Raw genomic sequence first — 14938 nt, 5'->3', positions numbered from 1 at the left:
TTCATAACAAAAAAATTACTAGCTTAAGAGAAATATTTTTACACTTTGTGTTTTTTATTGTCACTGGTGTACAGCTTTTATTTTGCATCAGTAAAATATAAAAATCTCATGTGAATTGACTACAATGCTTATACGACATATGCATAGAATTGATATCGTCCAAATGGGGTATCTCAAAATTTTCTAGGGAACAGTTTGAATTATGGTTTTATTGTTTTTATTTGTTCAATTGTTTTTGGCACAAAGAGTTCATACGCTAGATCTAATCCTTGCAATCTAAATTTATTAATCCTCATCCCTACGCTACAAAAAATAATAAAATCAGAAAGATCAGAGGACTTTATTAGTTGTGGATTCATCCAGGAATAAGGATATCTTCTCAAATTAAAAACACCATACCCATTGACCCTTGACCTCTCGGACCAACCTACTCCCTAAAACACTCTGAGACGTGTGATAAGAACGAGGCTAAGGAACTTTCTAACATAAAATAGTCATTTTAAAGGTGAGACAGTGACGGTTGACGGTCTTAGAGTGTATGAGATGGATTCCAACAAGGAAAAATTACTTTGAAAAAATAATTTTTTTTTTGTGCAATATTATATCATATTTCTAGACCATAATAATATGGATCATAGAGCTCATTCACACTACATTTACAAATATATAAATTAAATGATAACAAAATAAGAAATAGAAGAGATAAAATAAATAAATTTAAATATAATCACTCCTATTTACAATACTTACATTCAGCCTGAGAAACTCCGAACCGATCTCTTCCTCATACTTCTGGAGGATAGAGGAGAACTCCAGAAGATCTCGGCGGTTCTCTCTCAACCGCGTCACTGGTTAAACGCCAGTGGAGTAAGTGATAGATAACGAGGAATGACATTACTAGATCTCCAATATAATTATTTGTAATCTTCCATTGGGCCATTGGCGTCTCAACCTTCGGAGAGGATTGGAGGGTTGGGAAATGCAAGATTGGGATTGGGTACCGTATGATTCCCGATATATCAACATGGATATCCCGGAAACGCGTAGAGGTGGATTAACACCTTACTCAATTCCTTACAGGGCATAGTTGCTCAAGACCTACTTAGCCCTTCAAACTGGAAGACGGATCATCGTGCCCAACTTGTGATTCCGTGGATGAAACAATGGAACATTCATTCTTCTACTGTCCAGGTTTTGCTCAAGAAAAAGAAGAGCTATACATGAAACTCTTCAAGAAGTCAGTTCCAGAAAACTTAGTCGCCTTGATAGTGTCTAGAGAGGAAAATTGGAGTGGTGTAGCAGACTATGCAGCGCAAATTAGTAGCAGGCTCAGAGCACAAGAAGGTGAAAGAAAAGGCCAGGCAATGGCCTAGCTTAAATAAGATATACAACGAAGATGTAGGTTGATACATCGCCCTTCACATACGTCGCCCCTTAACATAGCCCTTCTGTTCCGTGAAGTAACGCCTGTCGGCGGTTTCACAGAGTAGTAAAGAAGAATTGGGTGGTGGTGTTTTAGCCAGAAGGAATCACGTACTATTGTGTAACTTTTTATTTGTTGTACTTCGTCTTATGAAATATTTTTCCCCCACCCAAAAAAAAAAAAAAAACGCACACGTACATAGGTGAAAGTCGTAGTAGTTTAACCCATTGTAAATTATTTGCAAATTTTTCATTGAGTCGATATTAACCTATAATGATATATATATATATATATATATGTCGTACCAGATAACCTAACAATAAGGTAGTGAATGGCAGAATTAAATTCTGATCTTACCCCAGACATATAGACAGCAACAAAGAGGCCACAAAGCCGATTACAGCTTCTACAAAGGAAACAATTTTCTTATCTTCCATCTCATGTGTATTAACCTCAATTTTTTGTCATTTATATATTATTTAGAAATAATAATGATAATAATTCCCTCTTCCAACCCACATGATCATTAAAGACTTGAAACCTCTCTTTTTTTTTAAAAAAAAATTTATTTAAGTTCCAGTGAGAATTAGAGAATTAGAATTGAAATTCATCACTTCTTCCTGCAATTCTCTTTCTTTTGGTATCTCATTCGTCAAAATTCATCGCGTTTATTGTATAATATATTGTACGACAGTAATACTTTCAATGATCTATTACATTATATTATATTTAATTATAATGATATAACATCAATCAATCATCAATTATATTATAATATGTGTTAATAAAAATATTATAATTTAGTATATTTAATACATCATAATAGTACATAAAATAATGATACCATTAATGCATGGGCGTTTAAATATGCTTTGAACCTGAATCCTAAAAAAACCAAGGCAATTATTATTAGTTCCAAGCGCCTCCTTCATTCTCTCTTTTACTATTCTCTACTCTTCCTTAACAACCAACCGATTCACTTCTCTCCTACAATAAAAAACCTTGGTGTCATCTTTGACCTACACCTCTCCTGGAATAATCACATTTCCCAAATTATACGTAAATCCATTACTGTACTCAAACAATTCCTAAGATTCCGTAATTAGATATCCTATGATATCCTCTCTCATCTTCCCCCACTTCGACTACGGTTCCTTGGGCTATGGAGGGTAATTTGCAAGACTAAAGTTAAGACTGAAGAGACTCAAGAACTGCTTTGTAAGATTTATCTTTGGGTTTCCAAGGCGCTCCCAAGTCTGTCGCTGGTATACCGAGTTGAAGTCCATATTGAACCTCCCGAAGGCTATACCTCCTTGCTTGTTTCCTATTCCAAGTTTTTAAAATAAAAAAACTACCTATATCCTTGATCTCCTCACTCTTCGTTCATCCATCCACTCATTTAAAACTAGATCCCAACCGATTGATAAATGCCCTGCTATAGAACCGCCTTCTTCAGCAAATCCTTCGTCACACGTGCAACCTCCTTCTGGAATTCCCTTCCCATCTCCATTCACCAGTCCTCATCCATTCTTTCCTTTAAACAACCAAACCTCCGCATCATTGTAATCAAATAAATAGGAATATATTGATTAACATTATAAACAGCAGTTATATCAATATCTGAATGTAATTTTATTTTACTTACTGGAAATGGCATTGTAATTGTAACATTGAAACTTGTAAATGCTCGCAAGATAAAAACCTTTATGTATGAACCATGAGGGGACATATGTATGTCCCAGAATTAAATTATTTTTTCATTTCATTACATTTAAAAAAAATACTCTCTGTAAATTATCACATTATATTGAACAAAACTTGATACTTAATATTTTTAATAAACTTACTTACTTCTTATTCCCTGACAAAATTTTAGAATTATACACGAATCGTCGGTGTATGACTTTTATTTACAATAAAATAAGCAGATAACAGAGATTCAAATGAATTGACTGGCTTATTTTTTCCTTTTATTATATTTAATGTTTTTTAAATTAAAATGTACGAATGCGCATCTGATTTTTTAATTTTTTTTTTAAACTTTAGATCGTTTTTTTCAGCAATGGAATATATTGGGTTGGAAAATAAGTTCGTAGCGTTTTCAATATTTCAACTTAATCCTCTCTATGTTTTAAAATTCACGTTTAATTGGTCAACAATGTTTATATATTCTAAAAAAGGATTAGCTTAGGTGCTTTTATGCAGAAGTTTCAACCGAGATTCTTTACCTTTGCTTGCAGTGGAAAATGGAAGAGAAAAAAAATCATTTTCGTCATATAATGATTTTCTATTTCCAAAACGGAAAATCCGCTGCACAGACGGTTAAAAAAATTGCAGTGTGTATGGCAATGATACCTTAGGAGAAAGCGCCGTTCGTAAGTGAAGTGGTTTGCTCGGTTCAGAACCGGAAATTTTGCTTTAGAAAATGTAAAGCGCTGTCCCTCATCCACGCTTCTCACCAAACACCTTGCCCAAACAGAATTTCACTTATTTCGGGCCTTTCAAAACTCTGTTAACGGGAAACACTTTAATTTGCACAAGGACTGCAAAACGCACTGTTCATTGGATAATGAGAAGTTCTGGAAGGACGGAATTAAAAAAAAACCCTAAAAGATGGAAACATGTAATAGATCAAAATGGGTCATATATTACTGATTAAAAATATTTACAAGAATCTGAAGTTTTTATTGAAATCACCAGTAAAAAACGCTCCGAACTCATTTTACAACCCAATATAACGGAAATTAATCTGATTACCCATTTTACAGGAAATTCTGAACCTTTGTTGCTAATTTGATATATTTTTGCAATCCAGGAAACTGACTAAACAAGAGCACTTAGAATCCATGTCAAATTAAATCCTCTATTTACAAGGACAGTTTAATCGCCGAAAATGAGCCACTTGCGTGTGACAAAGCCGTTTCATGTTCTGGCTTATTTCTATAATCGGTGAAAATTTTCTTTTAATAGCTACATTTTTTTCTTTCCCAAAATACTTTCTTTCTAGATCTACTTAACTATATCGTGAAATTATTTTTCAAATGATTTCCGTCTTTTGATTAAAAATTATTGTTATTAGTAAAAAAAGCGTGGAGAAAAAAAAATCATTATACGAAATCACATCTGAAACTGCTTTTTTTGTTCTTGTTTGATGAATTATTTGATAAAATTATTTGTTTAATAAACTAATTAATAAAACGTACATGAGTACTTGTTTGTTCTCTAATCATTTTGACATGCATTTAGGAAAAGCACTCACTCCCAAAAAAATACAACACCCTTAAAACGTTTTTACTATTTAATTTCAAACAGAACTCATCTAAAATTACAGAAAATTATATCATAAATTAATATTGAGCCAAGGGTCTTCAATAAAAATTGAAATTTATAATTAGCTATTTATTTTAAAATTATAAATTAGCAAGCTATACATCTTTAAAATTTGACATTGAAAACTTCTGTTTTCACAATAAAAAGCTAGTTATAACGTCAGTCATCTTCGATATAATTTCTTCAATTTTTTTTTAAACCTTTTATTGAAAAATTGCATTCTGCCACACTCAAGTGTGGTAATTAGGAGTATAAGTATATAATCATACCACATATATATGTATTAACTAAAAATAACACAATCATACCAAATATATGTATTAACTAAAAATAACAAGTAAATAAGTAATAATAATAATAATAATAATGTACAAACTAAAATGGATAAAAATAAAATTATTTATACACATCATAAACATAGGCACATAACCGAATTCAAAAATAGAAATTAAGAAAACAGCTGGGGAAAATAATTTAAATATAGTATATAATATCTTAAAAAAAAAAAAAACATGTTCATATGTAATGATATACGATATAATATATGCATATAATGCACAAAAATTTTAATAAACCTTCAAAAATAATTTTTTTAGTGTGTATATCATTGACTTTTATTTTTATTCAATCAACATTTTTCCCCCATAACTTACTATTTTGTCGTAATATTTTTACTTTATATAATTTATTATGATTGAATACCATTTTTCAAACAATGCATCTAGTGTGAAATTTATATAATTATTTACAACCATTGGAAAAATTAATCATTTATTTGTATTTACTTTTAATGTTATTAAATCTAATATTACTTACTAGACATTCGGAGTACTAGTTTCAATGATATTGGTTAAAAAAAAATACAAAATTTTGGTATTCGTAATTTGAAAAAATGTTGCTCCCTTAAAACCTGTATCTCAGGAACTATTGAGCGTAAACAGCTTTAGTTTAAAATATTTACTCTACTTTAAACAATATTTATTGAGTTTTTTATTATTTTTTAAGATATGGAGGTCCGAAAGAAAAATACTTAATGTTTTATTTCCCCGAAATATGGTTGCCAAATTTATCAATTCTGACTAGTAACTACATATACTTTTCATTCTTATTCCACCCCCTCTCCCCCGTTCTTTTAGACTATACTTACCGAATTTTCTTTCGCCTCCACTACCATGAAATTTAGTCATCCCAATATTAGGAAAGAATCAACAAACAAATTTGTTGAACTTTATAGCCAAAGGTGTAAGGAAAATCATGTAAGTAGGCATACTAAGTATTTTGTTAATTAACTACATTAATTTTCTAAAGAAAAAAAATTAATTTTTATATGTACTCAATAAAATATTTTATTTTCAAAATAAACAACGAATGCAGCCTATTGGAGTGGAAAAGATTAAATTAATGATGTCGGACTGGGTAATGCACATGGGCATTAAAAAGTTCCTGGTAGTCAGCCCCCACAACCCGCATAAATATTTTCCCCTGTAGAAATTTTTTTAGCAATAAATTTGATTTATGTGTTTCATTTTTTCGTTATTTTAAAATAATCATATTTATCTTTTAATTCAATTTATATTTGTTATTCTTTGTGTTCCCAAATTTATCAAGTATTATTATATTCAGTATAGAAGAAAGGAATTCGGAAAACAATCCGTTTTCAGTTGACAAACCCTAATATATCAGACTGAAATATTTGGAAAAAAAATGTATTTTTTGTAAAAATGTATTCTGATCATTCTTTTAATTTTATTTTTCTAGGCATGTTTAAAAAAATGTTATGTTTTCAGGAATTTTTGATCGTTTTAAACTTTAATAGACACAATCATGATTTTCTGACGCTTTTCCATTTAAGGTTATTGTAAACAGAGATTATAATTCATATAAATACTTATTATCCGATCTACTTCATACAAATAGAATGAGTACTTAATAATATTTTTGACTTCAATAACAAAAACATAGAATATTGCCAATTTTTTTAATTTATAATTATTTATATTCTTATCAATTACAGTAGTAAATGGTTTTATATAAAACTTTGTGAACTAGACACGATCTTTGTACTTATATCGCGGCTTTATTTGCCATTACTCGTCAGATGATAAAAAGGTTCTATTTGAAAAAATTAAAAAAAAAGATTTTTATAAGTTCAAATATAAAAAAATTATAATGGGCATAGAAATTAAAAAAGAAACTATTTATTGTAAGGCAACGTTTGTATTTATACATACAAATATTGTTGTGATAAATTTTTAACAAAGAAGGTGACTGTGATAAATAATTTTTATTTTAATGTGAAAATTGACTAATTAGGATAATGTGATGGATTGACCTTGGCAGAATAGCATGCATGAAATTGTTTTTTAAAAAAATAATTTAGTTCTAAAATTGAATTAAGATTGTCCCTGAGGATGGCCGAATTGGCCGAAACGTCGGACTTATAAATAGAATAAACATGTTTTGAGACTAAAATAGATACAATTTTATTTATTTAAACTTAATTTTATATATTTAAGTAATGAATAATGACTTTTTGCAAAATAAATTGTCTTTATTTTTTTTATTGTATTGATTCCCTTAGTAAAATATATTGTCAAATTTATCACTTTATTTCGTAATAAAACATTTCTGAATTATTATGATCTTTTATCAACTAATCAACCGCAATTTTAATTTTAAAAAAATGTATTCATTTTCATTGACTTCTCTCCCGCTAAATTGTATAGAGTTCTATTTGGGGTAGCCAATGAAAGTAACTCAGCCCACTTTATAGAAAATACCATCTTATTGTGTGTGTACACTTTATGTATTACTATAAATCTATTTCATTATTTTTTCTTTTTTATTGCTTTTATTACTGTTTTTATTTTATTTATTACTTTTATTTTATTGCTATAATTGTATAAGTACTATAATAATCGTCGGTGTTTATAAACATTCAAATATCACATTGGAATACTCATTAAAATAATTAACGTCTAATTAACTAGTTCTAAATCTTGGAATTGAAGTATGAAAAAAGAAACAATACTTTTTTGTGGATCTTATTTTTAACATCGGAAATTCTCATGATTAAATTATATTGATAGATTAAACATATATGATTATACATTTGAAGATTTCTTAGGACACAAAGGAAGCACACTGAGGAACACATTGGATCGTATAATGTGTCAAGGACTGAAGAAGAGGACGGAACCCTTCAAAGCCTATTGGATATTGGCTACCCTCAAGCGGAACATTATTCCCTCGCTGTGATTGGTCCGAGCTAATTACAATCTTTGGCCATTGACCCTTTTGACCAATATCAGAGGGTGTTCCATAATTAATTATGTACTTAATTAATGTATATTTGTATTAACCAATCACTGTCCATTGTCATACATGATTCATGTTCGATGATCTTTTAATAAATCAAAAGCTTTCTGAGCTGCTAATAATACGAATTAATGCTTCAGAAATTGTGCGGATTTCGTATTTAGATGGCACAATGCCAGTTTTATAAAATTCCACTAACTACTTTCGATTACCCATAAACAAGCCTATTTTAATTGACACAACTTTCAACTTCCTACATAGGGATCAATAAAAAGTGAATTTTTTTTTTTTAATTATTTATTTATTGTAATTTACAACTGTACAAAATAATACAATAAGTAAATATGTAGTATGTTTCATATACACTTGAAAATCTTGGGAAGGAACCACCCATTGGTGGTACTTCAAACATTAATTTAAACTAGAAGGTCTCGTGGCCATCTCCAAAGGTATATAATGCATCTATTTTACTGCTCCGAAAATATGTTTTCAACCTGGAAAAAATATTTCCTCTTATTTCTTTTACTGAATTATCAAATTAATTCATATTATAGTTTATTCATTGTTCTTTAGTAATGAAATGTGATATTCCTAATCATTTCAAATAAACCAGTTTAAGTACTTAAATACAAGATTTTTTTTTTTTTACCGCTTTGGAGTCAAAAGAGTAAAATCGATTACATAAATTGGAACATTTAACGCAAAGGTTACAGAAACACAGCTGTAGCTACAGATCCGCCATGAACATGTAATTTCAATTTCGTATTGACTGTTCACATATACACAAATATTTTTTTTAAATTTATTTAATGTAGTTTACAACTGTATAAATAATAAATACAATAAGTTAATCTGTGGAATGTTTCATTTACCCTTAAAAATCTTGGGAAGGAACCACCAGTAGGTGGTATTTCAAACATTAATTTTAATTAGAAGGTCCCGGGGCCATCTTCTTTTCAGATGCCTCAAAGGATTATCAGGGATTGTTAAGGATGAGGGATTAAGAACTAATATGGGTTAGGATGGATAAGGAGTTTGGAATGAAAAGACGCATATGTGTTTTGGGCCAAATCTGCAATGAATGGGATGTTTAGGTCTTTGTGGATGAGTTTATTTGTAACGTAATAAGGAGCATCAAGAATTTTACGTAGGATTTTGGATTTTAAGGATTCGATGCGGAAGGAATTTAATGGTTTGGTAGAACCCCAAAGCTCAATTCCATAAGTCCAAATTGGTCTTTTTTTTTGTAGTGAATGGGAATTTTAGAGCGTTTGTCAAGAAGGTGTAGCAATCGAAGCCTAGTTTTTTGTCGTTTCAGTCTTGTATGTGGATTCCATGTAAGTCTCTTGTCAAGATGGAGACTTATAAGAGAAGTATCGAATCTGTTCAGCAGGCGTTAGTGGAGTATTCAGAAAGGATACAGTAGGACAGGAGGGTAGAGGTTTACGACGGAGAGTAAAGGTGATCTGGTGGGATTTGACATAAACATGCCATTTCGCTAGGCCTGATGATTTGGACTTTAAGGACCTCAAAACATGTATTTCTGTCGAAAACTGGAATTCAACTATTTTACAACCGAAATAGTTGAAAGGGTTGATATAAAAATGATCAGGTAAAATTTTAACAAACTTCACATACATTCATATGTAGTTAAATAAGAACATGGAAATCTTGGTATCTTATTATTGAATGAGTAAGCAGTTCATTATTGCCAAATTTTTTTCCAGCAACATATATAGGTGTGTTTAAAAAAGTTAAACACTTGAATGACAAAATTCATCAAGAATCTTTATTTATTTCCATAATTGTTTTAATCTCATCTTATTAAGAAATATCTAGACGACTACCATCTCATTAGACTTCCTTACCAAACGCAAGTATTCAGCCGCACCAAGATTTATCCGCGACCTGATATAAATATTTAATATTCATCCAGGTCTCCAACACGGTAGGGTGGGCCGTGTATAATGGAGTTTATGCCCTTTGAAATTTAATACCAATTTTCCAGAGATTTTTCCACACTTTCCGTTGCTCTCTCGAAAAAGTATAAGTTGAGAAAAGTTTGCTGAGGTTCACTTTTCTTAGCTCAAAGGATCCTCTCCTTCCTTGAATTACTGCCTTAAATATTATTTTTTCTTAGAATCACATTGGCGGGTTAGGAGCCTTATTCCATTTTCTCACAGTTTAAATAAATAAAACCAGTTTTTTACGAGTATATATTTTAAATAATTGGTCCTCTAATTATATTTCCAATCATCCTCTTCAAGCATTATTAACTTCTATTCATCGGTAGGAACTACAAAGCTATTACTTCTTCAGTTGAATCGCGTCAACGTTTTTACAAACCTTGTAAGACGGGATGAAATTTTTTATTTTCGTATATTTTTTTCTATAACTTCTTCATACATGTTTATGCTACCTAGGTACATGTCGTTAGATTTTAAATCAATTCAATTTTAAACGGTCGTATATTTTCATTGATATTTTAAAACATTTTCCTTTAGAGTACCTTCAAGCTTCAGTCTACACTTACCTTTTGAATCAGTGAAATTTTTTTTCCTAATGAACTTTTTCGTTAGTTTAAAGAAAAAAAAGAATTAAATCGATGGTTTTCAATAATACTCTAAGAGGCCTAAAAAAACATTAGTCCAGTCCTATGATATTTTTACGTTATGAGTAAGGGAACAAAAATTATGAAAATTTGCTCATTCATGTTTTGGCGGTACATTTGATTTCTACTTTGTGACCTCCAATTTTCTCCGGAAATATTTAAAAAATCTAAAAAAAAAAATATATATATATATATTTTTTTCGTTTTTTATTCTACATGAAAACCATGCATTTTTAAGGCATACTAAGTTGTAGTAAACTAAGCAAGAGGAAATTCCCTACATTCTCACTGGATAATATTTTGTGTTCGGAGTTTAGGATTCATGCGCCGTAACTCATCCGCTCATAATTTAATGCGTTTATATGAAATTAGGATGAGAAAAAAATCTAGATGGAAAATTTTTGAGAAGTACTGAATTCTTCATGGTGTGCCGATTCGTTTGGGAATTTTCAAGCCGTGGCCTTATTTCCTTACACTTATTAAGTGTATAAGAAAAGAAAACATATATATATTATTTTTTGCTAATACCTTGAAAACTGTGTGTTGTTGTATGTATGATTTTATACTGAATCGAGAAAGAAAGAAAAAACGATTACAATTTCTTATTTTGTTTTCTCACAGCTGAAGAAAGTGAATTTGTTTTTACATTTTCCTAGATCAACATGGAACCTCAGCTAGTCATATATAATTTTGCGAAATTCTCTAGATTTGAAGACCGTAAGAAGTCACTGGAATATATTTAAACAATAAAAATCATATTGTCTTATATCTCAAATTCTCATTCACCAAGTAGGTTCTGATTTTTATCATTTATTCACAAATGAAGATGTCTTTTCGACACTATAAAACTTTTTGAGTACCTCAGGTGCTATGATATATCTTCTTGAATTTTGTACTACAAAATTGTCATTACACATCATTAACAAAAAAAAAAAAAGGTGAGAGGGAAGAAAAACAAAGTTTGATTCGAAAAATATCTTATCTCAAGTATATATTTTTAAGAACAAGTTCGTCGAAAATATAGGTCACAAAATAATAAGTAGGACAAGAAAAAAAAAAAAAAAAAAAGGAAAATTTCCTTGTATAAGTTAGTAGTGATACCATCTTACGACCAGCCGAATTAATTTATTGATGCTATCTGTCTGGAAAAACCTTTTCCCTCTATATACAGTATCGTTCAGAGCAGGTTTTTCATTTCCTTTTTTTACTTTCTTTTTTTCAGAAAGGAAAATATAAAATATCGCATATCTCCAAAACGTATTGCCGTCAGTAAGGGACAAAGTTTTAACAATCCTATTTAGGAATGTTTTTGATTTTATTTATTTATCAAAATTTACAACTAAAATTAACAGTAATATACAACAAGTAAATGTGATGTTACTTATATTACAATGGCAATGGTAGGACTGAGAGATTCGAGAAAGGCAATCGGATATGAAAAGTAGTTTTATTTTGTTTTAATTTAATTTCCTATTATTCATAACTCTGAAAAAGCAAAATTAAATAATTATTAAATTAAGAATAGAGCTAACATATTTTGAGCTTAATTTTGCAGATAATCAAAGTATGTATCTTTTTATTAATATTAATCTTTTTATGTTTCAATTCACTAAATGATTTAGTAATTTATTACTTCAGGGTTCCATTAAAAAATACGCCTTAGTATTTATTGCGATCAGTAAAAATTAAAAAAATAAAACCTGTGCGTTCAGACTTTTTCTTTCTCTCCCTCACTTACCCTTCACTTCCTCATTCTAAGATTATTTTCATCATTTATTAAAACCATAATTAAAGTTACTCATCCTCAGCGTAAATGTGAAGGTATAAGGCGAAATAATGACTTTTTATTTTTGAGATATTAGGAAGTGAAATCCTCGTAGCTTCAAGTAATGTTTATAATTTATAAACATAACCTCATTGCTATCATGTTGTCCTCATTCCTTTTATATGTAATATTGTGATCATTTGTTTAAACTATTGTAATCATGTGTTTAAACTATCCTCTATAACCTATACGTTCAAATTTTCATTTCACTGATGTTTACTATAAGATATTTTACTAGGATAGTTTCTTGGATAAGATTTATTGGAGACACAAACATGTATTATGATTCGGATAAAACCATGTTAAATGCCCACTTCTTCACTGAAAACAATTATAGAATTATCCCTCAAAATAATATTGTTACAATGTCAAAATGGGACTTCGATTGGGACAAAAGAGGATCTAATGCGCAACTGAAACTGTATTCTGATGAAGTTGAAGGAAATGAAATTGATGTCAAATCCAAACCTGCAAGGCATATTATTTTAGTCAGACATGGTCAATACAAGAAAAATGGTGAGAGTGACAAAGAAAAGGTATTGACGTCATTAGGGATAGACCAGGCTAAGATGGCAGGGAAAAGATTAAAAGAATTGGATATTCCGTACTCCGGTATAATCCATTCGACAATGACTAGAGCTGCCGAAACTGCCAAAATAATTTCTTCACTACTTCCTGATGTTCCACTAAAAAAATGCATATTGTTGAAAGAAGGTTCACCTATTCCACCAGAGCCACCACTACACAATTGGAAACCACCATATAAATTTCACCAAGATGGTGCGAGGATCGAAGCTGCATTTAGGAAATACTTTCACAGAGCTGATTCAGAGCAAAAAGATGACACATACACCATTATTGTGTGCCATGCGAATGTTATAAGATACTTCGTCTGCAGAGCTTTGCAGTATCCTGCAGAAGGTTGGTTAAGGTTGACTCTGAGGCATGGAAGTCTAACGTGGCTAATCATTAAAGGGACAGGTAAAGTCGAGTTGAGCTACTATGGTGATGCGGGTTATATGCCACCAAATGCTCTAACTGAAAGCTGAGGGTGTTAAATGTAAAGATAGTTTTCTATTCATATGTAAACGAAATAAATTAATGCAAAGCATTCAATTTCATGCGTAATGGAAAAAAAAATTGAAAATGCTCCATAGCAATAATTTATTATTTTAATAAAGAGGATACAATCTAATATTTCAAATGCTAATAAAGTAATACCCTGTAGAGTCCTAGGCATTGGAAGAATCATTAAATTTTTATTGTCCTAGGATATATCATTACAATATTAAGTATCTTTTCAGTAATTATAAATTTCAATGCTTGGTTTTAGAATTATTCAAATTCGACTTGTGGTTACCAATACAAATAAAAAGGACTATGTTAAATAAATTTATAAACCATCAGAAAAACTGATTGAGTTTTATTGGGGAGGGGGGTGGTGAAAATATCCAATAAAACTCAATTTCGATTCATGAAAAGTAGATACCGTATTATTTCATTAAAAAAAAAAATCTTGAATGTACAAAATTATGCAATAAAACCCAAGATGTGCAAGTTATAGTAAGAAATATCCCAAATCCTGCAATAACTTATTGTGTTACTTACCAATAATATGCCCATGGAATAGTTATTTAACCTTCGAGTCAAAATAAACTCACTAATCACTGTATCACAAAAAAAATGTACTTTAATTAAAAATGTAAACTTCATATTATGACTACAAGTCAACTTAGTTTTAAACTTATTAAAATCATGAGATGATTTATGATTTTGGAAAATTAGGCAATGTGCTATTCAAAAAGGAGTGTTAAAGATTCAATTTTAGCATTAAACTCCGAACATTGGATTTGACATTTTCCAATTCCGGAATTCTTCAAAATTATTCTTAACTCCAAACTTTAATATTGTAATTCCATATTTATTGTTTTCAATTTATTGAAATTAAGAACAATATAAACATATATGCCAAAATTTGTAAGAGTAAATAAGTTTTTTGGATTTCAGTATTTCTAATAAAAATCGAAGATCAATTTACAACCTCAATAATGCAATCATTATTATTTTTCATAAATGTAATTTAAGCTTTTGAATTTTATTTTTTGTTCCTGAGCATTGACTTGAAAATTTCGAATATTGAGGATTTCGGATAGAAGATTGGAGAATTACCTGGCCAAACTAGAAACAAAATTGAATAAATTGACCTCATATCACGAATTGTTTAACTTAATATTAATAATGAATTCATGTATTAGAAATAGTAATATAAATTAATATTTCTGACATTATCTATTTGGTTTTTCCATTATCACAAAAAAAATATTAAATTAAACAATAAAAACATGAACGAAAATGTATTTTTGTTCAGAAAATTCTGAAAAAAAATATATAATTTAAATGCAGTATCAATAAAACGTTATTTTCAGGATTC

The 14938-nt window shown here is 29.8% G+C and overlaps 1 pseudogene; it reads left to right on the top strand.

Annotated features, from left to right (window-relative positions):
* The first annotated feature begins 12707 nt into the window (after positions 1–12707).
* On the top strand, positions 12708–13682 carry LOC106683741 (serine/threonine-protein phosphatase PGAM5, mitochondrial pseudogene; annotated as a pseudogene).
* The last annotated feature ends 1256 nt before the right edge of the window (positions 13683–14938 follow it).

Source organism: Halyomorpha halys, unplaced genomic scaffold, assembly GCF_000696795.3.
Source record: "Halyomorpha halys isolate HHAL.00 unplaced genomic scaffold, Hhal_1.1 Scaffold510.1, whole genome shotgun sequence".
Classification (NCBI taxonomy): domain Eukaryota; kingdom Metazoa; phylum Arthropoda; class Insecta; order Hemiptera; family Pentatomidae; genus Halyomorpha; species Halyomorpha halys.
This window is presented reverse-complemented; position numbering and strand designations above follow the sequence as displayed.